The following is a 10,471-nucleotide window of genomic DNA, read 5'->3' on the forward strand; positions in this document are numbered from 1 at the left end:
CATTAATAAACATTAGGGCTATCTTTAGTGATCATAAGACTCTAAAGTCGAAAAACTGGATAAATGGGTACAAGTGAACATTAGTCATAGGTTTTTACAATCACAAGGGCACAAGATAAAGGCTATACAATCATAATCAGAGATCAAGGCAGCTGGATTACAGGTCAGAGATTTCAGGTATTTCCCTTTGTCTACTCTAATATACCAGAAAGTAAAAAGGAATGTCTATATAATGATTCAGTTATCATAATCATCCACTGAATCCTAACTTCTCAGTTACATGGGAGGGATGGGAGGTGGACTAGAAATGTCAGGGCAAGTCTGCCACTTACCTCCAGCCCAACCACTGAAATTGATGTCCCTCTCCTTGTATGTATTTCAAAATTAAAATATTCCTTTACCATGAAACTCAACATTTATACAGACGCTAAAGTAAAAATCAAGTTTATTTTTTAAAAACTTTCCTGACTGTAAGACTCTGGATAAGTTCACAGAAGCTGAATTTTCTCACTGCTACTGTAACCATGCATTTGAATCTTTCTGTTTGATATCACACACTGGCATTGACCTTAGGTCTGAAGTTCTGCCCCTCCCTTTTTCCAAATGCCAACTCTGTGGTTGGTTGGAGCAGTGAGCTAGGAGTGGAGAACTGAGCCTAAAAAAAATCATACTTGGGGGCACACCACAGGTGCACAGATTAACCCCACAAATGTGTCCAGCCCCCTTTCCATTTCCATAATTCCATGGCATTCACATCGATTCCAGGGTTTCAGGGGTCACTTCTCTGTTGGTGATTGCAGAAAGCCCTCATCAGGTCCACCCTGGATGGCTCTAACAGTCTATTGTCTTCTTGGTGCTCAAACCACCATCTTTCTTCCAGTTTCTACAAAACTTTCACAGTCTTGTAACCTCAAACCTTGAGGTCATTTTTGGCTCCTTCCCTTCCTTTTATCCAGCCGATCACTGATTCCTGTCTTTTCTACTTTAATTCCCTCATTCATGTAACAAACATATACTGTGTCCCTTTTATGCGTTAGGCATTATTGTGTGAACTGGGGATACAGCTGGTCCTGCCTTCATGTGGCTATAGACAAGCTGATTTGAAATATCTCTTCCATCTTGCCCCCTCCATTCTACTCCCTTAGCTCCTGTTCCCATGGCCCCGGGCTAATGCTCTGTTGTGCTAGTGCGGATCTTTTAATCCATTTTACATAAGAGACTGCTGATTGATCTTCCTAAAACACAGAGATGATTATGTCTTTCCTTTGCCCAAAAACCTTCGATGGCTCCCTCTTCTGCACTGTGGGGCAGCCTGTTGCAGTGGGAAGAACCTGGGCCAAGAGTTGGAAGGCTGGGTCTTGGAAGGGCACAGGCTACAGTGGAAACCAAGCAGGTTTCTAATCTGGCTCTGCCTGAATCTCCCTGCCTGACTTGAGCACTGCACTTCACTTTTCTGGATCTTTGTCTCCTTACCAGTAACGGGCTGGAGGGCAGGTGGGGAGTGCTGGGGTGGTGAAATCTAAGTACCCTTCCAGCTCCAACATGTTATTGTACTATTTTCAGTTCAGAGTCCTACCCCTCTTCAGACTCAAGGATCTGTGAACTTTGGCATCCCTTCTACCTGTGTATGGGAAATTTCTAAAGAAATAAAAAAAAATTATTCTGAGGACTTTTGCTTTGCTCTATGGAGTTGGAAAAGTTCCTTTGATTTCCCACCAGGAGGAGATGGTTCAATGATTTTCTTGCTCTCTTCTTTCTCAGTGTGAAAATAAATACTGGTCCAGGCACTACCTATTGAACACTAGCTCTTCTGAAGTCTGCTCAAGTAAGGCAGAAGAGGAGAATCAGATCAGCAAAGACTGGCTCTGTAGTTTCATTAATCAAATGCTTATAGTTTAAAACTTCAAGCATGAACACTTCTTCTGGTGCTAAATGAAATTAGGGCACTTTGGAAAACAATTATTCTCTGCCAGGTTAGGCTCTAGCCACTAACATTTTCCACAGCGAATTTTCTGCAGTACCAGCTCAGGAAGCCCAGCGGTGATTCTCCTTTCTTATAATAGGTTTCAACCCTAATATGCTGAAGCCTCCTTTCTATTGCTAAACATTCAGGTGACAGATGTGGCAAATTTGGTGTGATTAGCCTTTGGAGTGCTGATATTTAAGAGCAGCCATTTCGTTACATGAAGAAAGTATGGTTGTGAATATATTTGGATTTATATTAGAAAAAAATCATATGTTGCCAGAACAAATGTATGCAAGCCCACTGATTTCTGACCCCCCTTCTTTGAAGGTTCTATGACAAATTTGTTGTTGAATTATGGTCATCCCGGCCACGTAAGGAACAGCGGGGAAAAATGATGGCTCGTCATATATTACCATGATGTTCCCGAGTTATTCAGGGTGATTATACTGATTCTAGAGGTATGTCATATTGACTACCAGCTCGAGTCCTATCCACTGCTGTGCCCCCTCCGTGACCCCCACAGCTACGGGTGTCTGCCTACTGGCTTTGTGCGGATCTTGAGCATACAGAGAAGAGGACGATGGGGAGATAAGAAGAAGTATTTCTCAATTTTATCATTACATTTGTAATGATGTACTTGAATTTCATTGAGATAAAAGCATTTGGTAGTTTGGGTTAGAGAGAAAAGAATATAATATGTTTAGCCACCTGTTAAGTGGTGTACATAATTTCAATGATTTGACTTGTAAAATTATGCCTTGTAAAGCCATGTCCAAATTAGTTGGAAAATAATTATTACTTTCTTAGCAGAATCTACTTAAGATGGATCACCTCTGTGGTTATTATATACATACAAATAAAATAAGCTGTAGGAATCTTGTGCTTGTCTAGTATAGTTTTTTATTAGTTGAGTTTTTAAAAAAAAAGTTAGATATCCTTTCAAAAAAAATTCTAGGTATGCCTGCCCCCTATACTTAGCTTTTTTCTCCTCAAGATAGGGTAATAATGCTTTGCCTTAATTGAATTAATATTTAGAAAGCACTTGGAACATTGCCTAGTGTCAAATAGAAAAAATGAATAAATGCAAAAATTACTTAGATTAATTTAAAATTTAAACCCCTAGCAATATTTTCAGGAAAATTCTAATAACTTTGGCATTATCAGGAGTTCACATGTGAAAGTGATTTTAAGACATTCCAAATAAATGAAATTTTAAACCAGATTTATAAGTCAATAAATATATTAATTTTTTGCACAAATTATTATTATGCTTATTAAAGAAAATATAGGCAAATACAGATAAAATTTTTAAAAATCCACTACTCAGAGAAAATCATCTTAATATTTTGTTGTGCTTTTTTCCAGATTTTCTTCCTCTGAGTATATATACATATACACATATTTAAAAATATAAAGGTGTACACATATTAAATTATGTTTAAAGATATACATACATATGTATACATATTTTTCAGTGGGATCTGTTTTTCTCATTTACTCAAGGGCTGACAAATCTCTATAAAGCAGTTTAAATTATTGCTATGCTGACCACAATGTGGCAGGTCCTGAGCTCTGTGCTCTACATATATCATTTTGTCTGGTCCTTGTAACTCCTATGAGGTATTGCATCCTCTTATAGATGAGGACTCTGAGGATTAGAAAGTCTAAGGAACTCATCAAGGCCCTACAGCTGGTGTGTGATTTGGAATTTGAATCCACTGTGCTCTGAACCTCTGGTCTATCATTCTAGAGATCTCCATAGACTAGGGTAATAATTCATTATTTTCATATTATTTAGGGGAACAGCTTCATAAAAATGTGTATAAATCATGAGCCACAAGCTATATTCCACTGTCAATACTTTAACCCCTCGGTATGATTTGTTGGCTGAGATTTCCACAGCCTGGAAATCAAAAAGAGCTGGGTTTTTATCCTGCTCTGCTTCTAACCAATGGTATGACCTAAAACCAGTCATTGCCCTCCTATGGGCCTCTCTTTTATTGTTGTAACATGAGGGGATCAGACCATGATTTATTTATTTAGCTACAATTTATTGAATATATGTGCAAGCCCCAGTTGGACACCATGAAAACAAAAGGAATACAATATAATCCCAACCCTTAAGGAGCTCACCGTTGAGTAGAATAAAGACCGTTGGGCTTCATTGTGACATGCCTTTCAGCACCTCGCTCCAGCGTTGCTGGAGCCCAGAGAAAGCAGAGATGCTACCCAGCCCATCAAGCTCTGAAATTCATGACTCTGAGGAAGACCAGCCGTTAGTCAGCAATTTCTTCTCTATCCTATAGTATGCAATTTACTTCAAGGTGGAAAATACGCATTTACTGAGAGTTTTAAAATAAAGTCACACAAACAATAGCTTAGCTCACATATACACTTCTCCAGAAAATATTGCAGTCACCATAGCATTTTAACCATTTGTCTTTTTTGGTGCAGGAAAAATATTTTGAGTATGTTTTTGAGTTAGTTTATCATAACTAAAGAAGTGATTTGGGCTTTATGAAATTTAAAAATTCATCATTTCTTTTTAGTCCATTAAAAAAATAAATTCAAGATATATAAAGATCAAACCAACCCCATACAAAAATGGATATTTGTGTCTTTTCTTTGTAGATGATGCTGGAAAGTCTTCAGATAAAATCTTCAGACTTCAGATAAAGTAAAATATTTGTAAAGGGGAAAATCCCAATTTTTATTTTGTTAAAGTAAATTAATAGGCATATTTCTGAAAAGAATATTCATATACCATAATTTTATTTTATTTACATGCTGTCTCATTCCACAAAGAGATCATACATTAAACTTGCTATTTAGTTAAAATTATAAATCCTTCTCATTGGTGTAGGTAATCAAAATTTGCCCATTGCTGCCAAAAAAATCGATAATCTATTGACTTTGGGACATTTAACATTCCAAGTCTTTCCAAGTATAGACTTCAAAATACTTTGATAAATAAGGTAATCCAATTGTCATTCATTTATTTTAATGTAGAATTACTGTCTTAAAAAAGTTAATGTGATTATCATAAGGACTGAGGAATTGACAGTGTAGCATTCAACTTAAATTTAAAGAAGTAGATCTGTGGGGGGAAGGAGGAGAGGAAAAAGGGAGAGCTTAATTCATGGTTCCTTATGGATGATTTTGTTTACAGGGTACCCAAGGTTGCCAGCAAGAGCACTGCTAAGCCAATTCTAGATTTCCCCTGCACTCATTTGCCAATGAAGTAACAACATCCTAACAGCAGTCAGGCACTGAACCCTGGTCTCTTGTATCCTGTTCTAGGGCTCCTTCTACTATCCCACCTTGTAGAAACCAGTGTTTTTTTTTTGTTTGTTTGTTTTTTTTTTTTGAGGGGTTTGGCAGACCCAAAGGGACTCTTTATGGTTTAAAAAAGGATAGGGAAGGTAATTGTGCTATCACTTACTCAAAATGTCTGCTAGTAACTCAATTACCTGGTAAAATTTAGCCAGAAAGTCAAAAGAACCAAGTCAATGTCAACTAACCTCAAAAGTGAATGACACATACACTGTAACTGTTATAAAATACATGGGAAAAGGACAAAATCATGAACTTGGATTTCTAATTTAGAAGCCCTAAACTTCACAGGAGCCCTTTGAAATTTGAATTTGCACAGGTCACATCTCATCGATTAGATTGGATCCTGAGCTGCAAAGTCCTTCAATGAACTTTATGCATAATATCTTTCTGGTTCTGTCTTGAAGAATGAATATTCATAGTACTTGTGATTATGCAGAGAAGAAAAACATTAATTTCTCAGTCTTTTTCCTTCAGGTGGCTGCATGTGTTTTCAGCTCTGATTGATAGAGGGAGGGAAATGTGGGTGACAGAAGGCTCCATAGTAATAGCTGGTACAAATAGAGATAAGAGAAACCCACTCTTCTCCTCCTTCTTTTCTGATTAACATGCTATTTGCCAAAACCGCTAATTTTCTAGTAATTTTCAAGAATAAATAACCCTTTTCAATCTTTGGTCTCTGGTTTTGGAGATTTATCTCAGGGTTATGCAAAGTAAGATGATAACCCCTCTGCTAAGGTGGTCTACCTCTCTTAGCTAGTTTGTTGCTGAGTCTGCCTCTTAATTTCCCCCAGCTGGGTCACCTTTGCTCAAGGGAGACTCTGGGCTAATGCCAGTCAGGAAGCTATTATTTCTGAACAATTCAAACACAATCTGCATTTCCTCTAATGGACAAAACTCAATGATTATAATAATGAAGGACTTTCCAATATTTTAAAACCAGAATGGCTCTGAGCTGCTGGGAACCATGAAACCAATGAGAAGTGGGTGAATGGATCACCTGACACACGGAGCCTGACAATAAAAAAAGTACTAAAGGGGGTGAGATAGGTGGAGATAAAGGTGAAAGCATTTTTATTACTTGGCAATCCATCATTTTAAGGAGGAGAGAGCTCCAAAGAACAATGGAACTATGCAGATACGGTGAATTTGGCTGAAGAAACGAATGTTATTCCACAATGGTGTTGTCAGTTGACAACATCTATTTATTGAACACAGCGTGGAGTACTGCACCAGGCATTATGCCAGGGCGTAAATTACAGAGACACTCTCATGTTTGCCCCATCCCCCCACCCCTTCCTGTAACTCGGAGAGAAAGGAAACAGGGAAGAGATGTTTATTTCTCCCTTTCCTTAAAGTTCACACCGTAGCTAATTACACATTTTACTGAAATGATTGCACACAAGGACAGACTTTCTTAACACTAACATCCTGTTAAGGCAAGAGGACGCCTTCCTGATTAGTACATTAACACAGTTTCATAAATTACTGTTATAACACAGGATGAAACAACAAGGATGAAAAACCATTTTGTTTATGCTGAATCAAGAATCCATTTTTCAAATCTCTTCAGGTCCCTTTAAATACAAGGCACTCCCTGCCTGCCCCCCTTCTCCCTTTCACTTCCTCACCTGTACTCCACTGTCCCCCATCCTATTGGGAATAATCATTCCCCCTGACCCCCATGACTTGGTTTTTCTATGCTCTACAGGAGCACAGAACCACTTGCAAAAGCAGGAAGGCAGTGGGGAGATAAAAACTGTTTACTCAATGTGGAATCCTGAGCGGGCAGTTAAAGCTTGGTTGGAAAGCTTCCCCCACTCTGCTCCACCCCATTCAATTAACCAGAGATTCTTTACAGGATAACCAGTTTCTCTGTAGGGATACTGAGTACCTTGTCAGAGTGCTAAGCCTTTTTACTCATTTTCTCTCAGTATTAATTTTAGCAAGTCAAAAAAAAATTAATTTTCCTTTGACTCAGGACAAAGATGCTTTGCAGAAGAGACGATGAGCAGGAAGAAAGTGAAAAAGAGGTTGCTGGGACTCCAGCCACACTAACTATCCTACTTTAGATCTGCTGCCCATAACTCCCCTCTTTCTGTGCAGTTTGGATCCTAACATCCTCCTTGAATGTTGGGAGGTGTCTATGTTATGATCTCATTATAGGATGGAGCCATGGACAATATGGAATAGTTCAGTGGAATATTTGTTGAGTCCATCCAATTACAAAGCACCTACTTCCTGAGTACTCACTGTGTGCTAGGTTCTGTGCCAAGCGATTTCCCTGCATTACCTCATTTAAGCTAAGCCAAGTCCTCTGAAACCCTGTGGAAGTCTGAGTTATCTAAGAAGCTCAATATTGTAGTGAAAGCTCTTTTAAAGAAAAATTGAGAGTGGCTTCTGAACAAGGGCAGCTGTATCTTAGAGAAAAATCCAGAGTGGAAAATGTATCAATAAATGAGAACTAATTGTTATAAATTATTTGGAAAGAAAAATGTCAAGGTGACATAACAAATATTATTGACACATGGATTTACAACTATATAATAATTTAGTCCCTGTTTTATTTCTTAAAGACATAGCTTGTCTTTTCTCCTATCATATTATAGGTACACGATGCTTCAATATTCACCATCTCAGTCTTTGTTGCCTAATTAAAAATTGTTTTTATACACAGCAATTTGTTACAATTTTGCATTATCACCAGAGCCCGTTTCTCATGGAGAAAAAAAATTAGCATCAGTTTAAAAGAATATTTCTTTAATCACCAGTGTTAATTGTCAGTAGCACCATTTTGTAGATAGTTTTTAGCTGACTAACAAATCTTTTATTTTACTGGCTTTCTCATTTTGCTCTGTTTCATATTTCACATTTATGGTCTATTCAGACATCCTCCTGTTTTGTTAAGTAGGAATCTGTGTGGTCTTTGATGTAAGACATAATTTATTTGACAAGGAAATATGAGTCTGTGCCCTGAATCTTCATTTAACTGATGGATTGAGAAATTTAAAAATTGCAGCAAGATAGACTCTCCCCCAGACTGCGGTACGACTAGCATTTTGCTAATCTATTTGGCAGTAAATTTACATATTTGCATCTATATGTGTATATATAGATTCACACAACCATGCAACTGTACCCAAGTGTTTTCGTTAATAGAAAATTAAGTCTGATTTTATTAGTCATAGAGGTTCCTTTGAAAAAATTTTAAGGTATAATATTACAAGAAGAATTTTTCCCTGAAATTAAAATCAAAGTATTTATTTTGTTCTATCTTGATATAGATAGTTATAGCTACATAAAGTGAAACATAATGCCTTCAAATCTATGCTGCTCACTCTTCAGCATACTAGATGAAAATTCTGTTAGCATTTCAAGATTTATGTATTTCATACATTCTTTCAAGTCTATGTCCCAGTTCTGGTAATTGGAAACTTACTTGCAGCTCATTCCCTCTACTCAAACTGCTTGTCAATTAACCTTTGCAAAATGAAGGTTTTAAAAAATACGACTTTCATATTTCAATCATCTCAAAATGTAGGAATTGAATAACACTCAGGAGTCTGCAATGCTTTTTACATATCACTTAAGGTTGGAAACATGCCTTTGATGTTCAAATATGACCACCATTTACATTCAGTGGACAAGGAGATTAAGGGATTAAAAGTGCTTGTGCGTGGTACCTCTCTGCTTTATTTATGGGTCTGAATAAAATACTAAATATGTTAAGAGCATTTTCCACAAATATATACCATTTCCATTGACGTTTTTGACTGCTGCCTGTGACATAGCAGGGACGAAAACGAAGATCCCTCTGTGATATTTGAATTTTACATTTTGAAGAACTAGATGAAATTGTTGCCCATTCTGAGCTAGTGACTACACGAAGGGAAAAAACTATTAACTTTGAATAACTGGAGTAAAAAACACAGGAGAAAGCCAAGTGCTGAAGGTGAAAAAGATGGGAAGGTGCAGTCACTGGTAGGCGGAAATAACTGAGCCTGTTGTTTTCCGGAGGGTTGGGTTACTGTATCCCAGTACAGTAGCTAAGCCGAGACGGAAGCAGGGAGCCCGCCATTCAGTCCATAAGGTATTGTGGTTTTAAAAAGATGAACCAGACCCTGATGTTTCCCACTTTAGTAGTCCCCCTCTAACTACCTCCACCCCCAGGCCCCCATCCTGGACTGTCTGATCATTTGTTTGCAAACCCTTATTTCTTTCTTGTTGTTCATTTTAACTTGTTTTACCAATCTGGAAGAGGAGAGTATGTTTTACCATGGGCATCGTAACCTGATATTCATCCCTGAGGACAATGTAAAAATACAAACTTCTGTCAGAGTTGAAGCCACTCCTTCATGCTTTGGGGAATATCTCCATGTAAACTTCCAGGTCATTTACCAGCCTTCTGTCCTCCTACATCAGAATTACCCTAGAAACAAAAGTTCTCATTCCTGGAAGTTCGTCTCCTTCACTTAGAAAATACTCTCCACCATATTTGAACCCCATGCAATAACTTCTCTTTGCCTTTGGAAAAATTTCCAAACTTTGCCTAGTCTTCCCTTTGTCTTGGAGCCAATTTACTCTTCAGTCTGCTAGGAGAAAAAGAATGTAGCACATATTTGTGGTCTTTTTCTCCAATTGCCTTTTTCATCTTTTTTCTCGTCCTCATTCATCATTGAATGTTAGCGAATTAAAATCTAATGACCTTCTTTCAGGGACTAGTACAAATGCATAACACTTGTACAAAGATTTAATAATAGAGTGGTATATGGTGAAAAATTACCTATTGCAAGTTACAGGCTATAGTTAACAGCAATACCTTAATATTCTTTCATCATCAGTAATAGGTGTACCACACCAATACTAGGAGTCAATATTAGGGGGGGATAAGGGGTAAGGGGTATTTTGGGTTTTCTTTTTTTTTATGTCTAGCTGTTATTTTTCTTTTTGGAGCAAAGAAAACGTCTTTTTGGAGCAATGAGAAAGGTCTAAAATAGAGTGTGATGATTGTACAACTTAGGTATAGATATTGTGAGACATTGATTGTATACTTTGGATGGATTATGTGGTATGTTGCATATTCTTACCCTGATAAATATGTGAAATAATACGGGTTTTTAGAGACTGATAGAACTGTATTTTATTCTGGGCACTACTTCTTACTGTGTGGCC

This window comes from Choloepus didactylus, chromosome 9 (assembly GCF_015220235.1).
Source record: "Choloepus didactylus isolate mChoDid1 chromosome 9, mChoDid1.pri, whole genome shotgun sequence".
In the NCBI taxonomy this organism is placed as follows: Eukaryota; Metazoa; Chordata; class Mammalia; order Pilosa; family Megalonychidae; genus Choloepus; species Choloepus didactylus.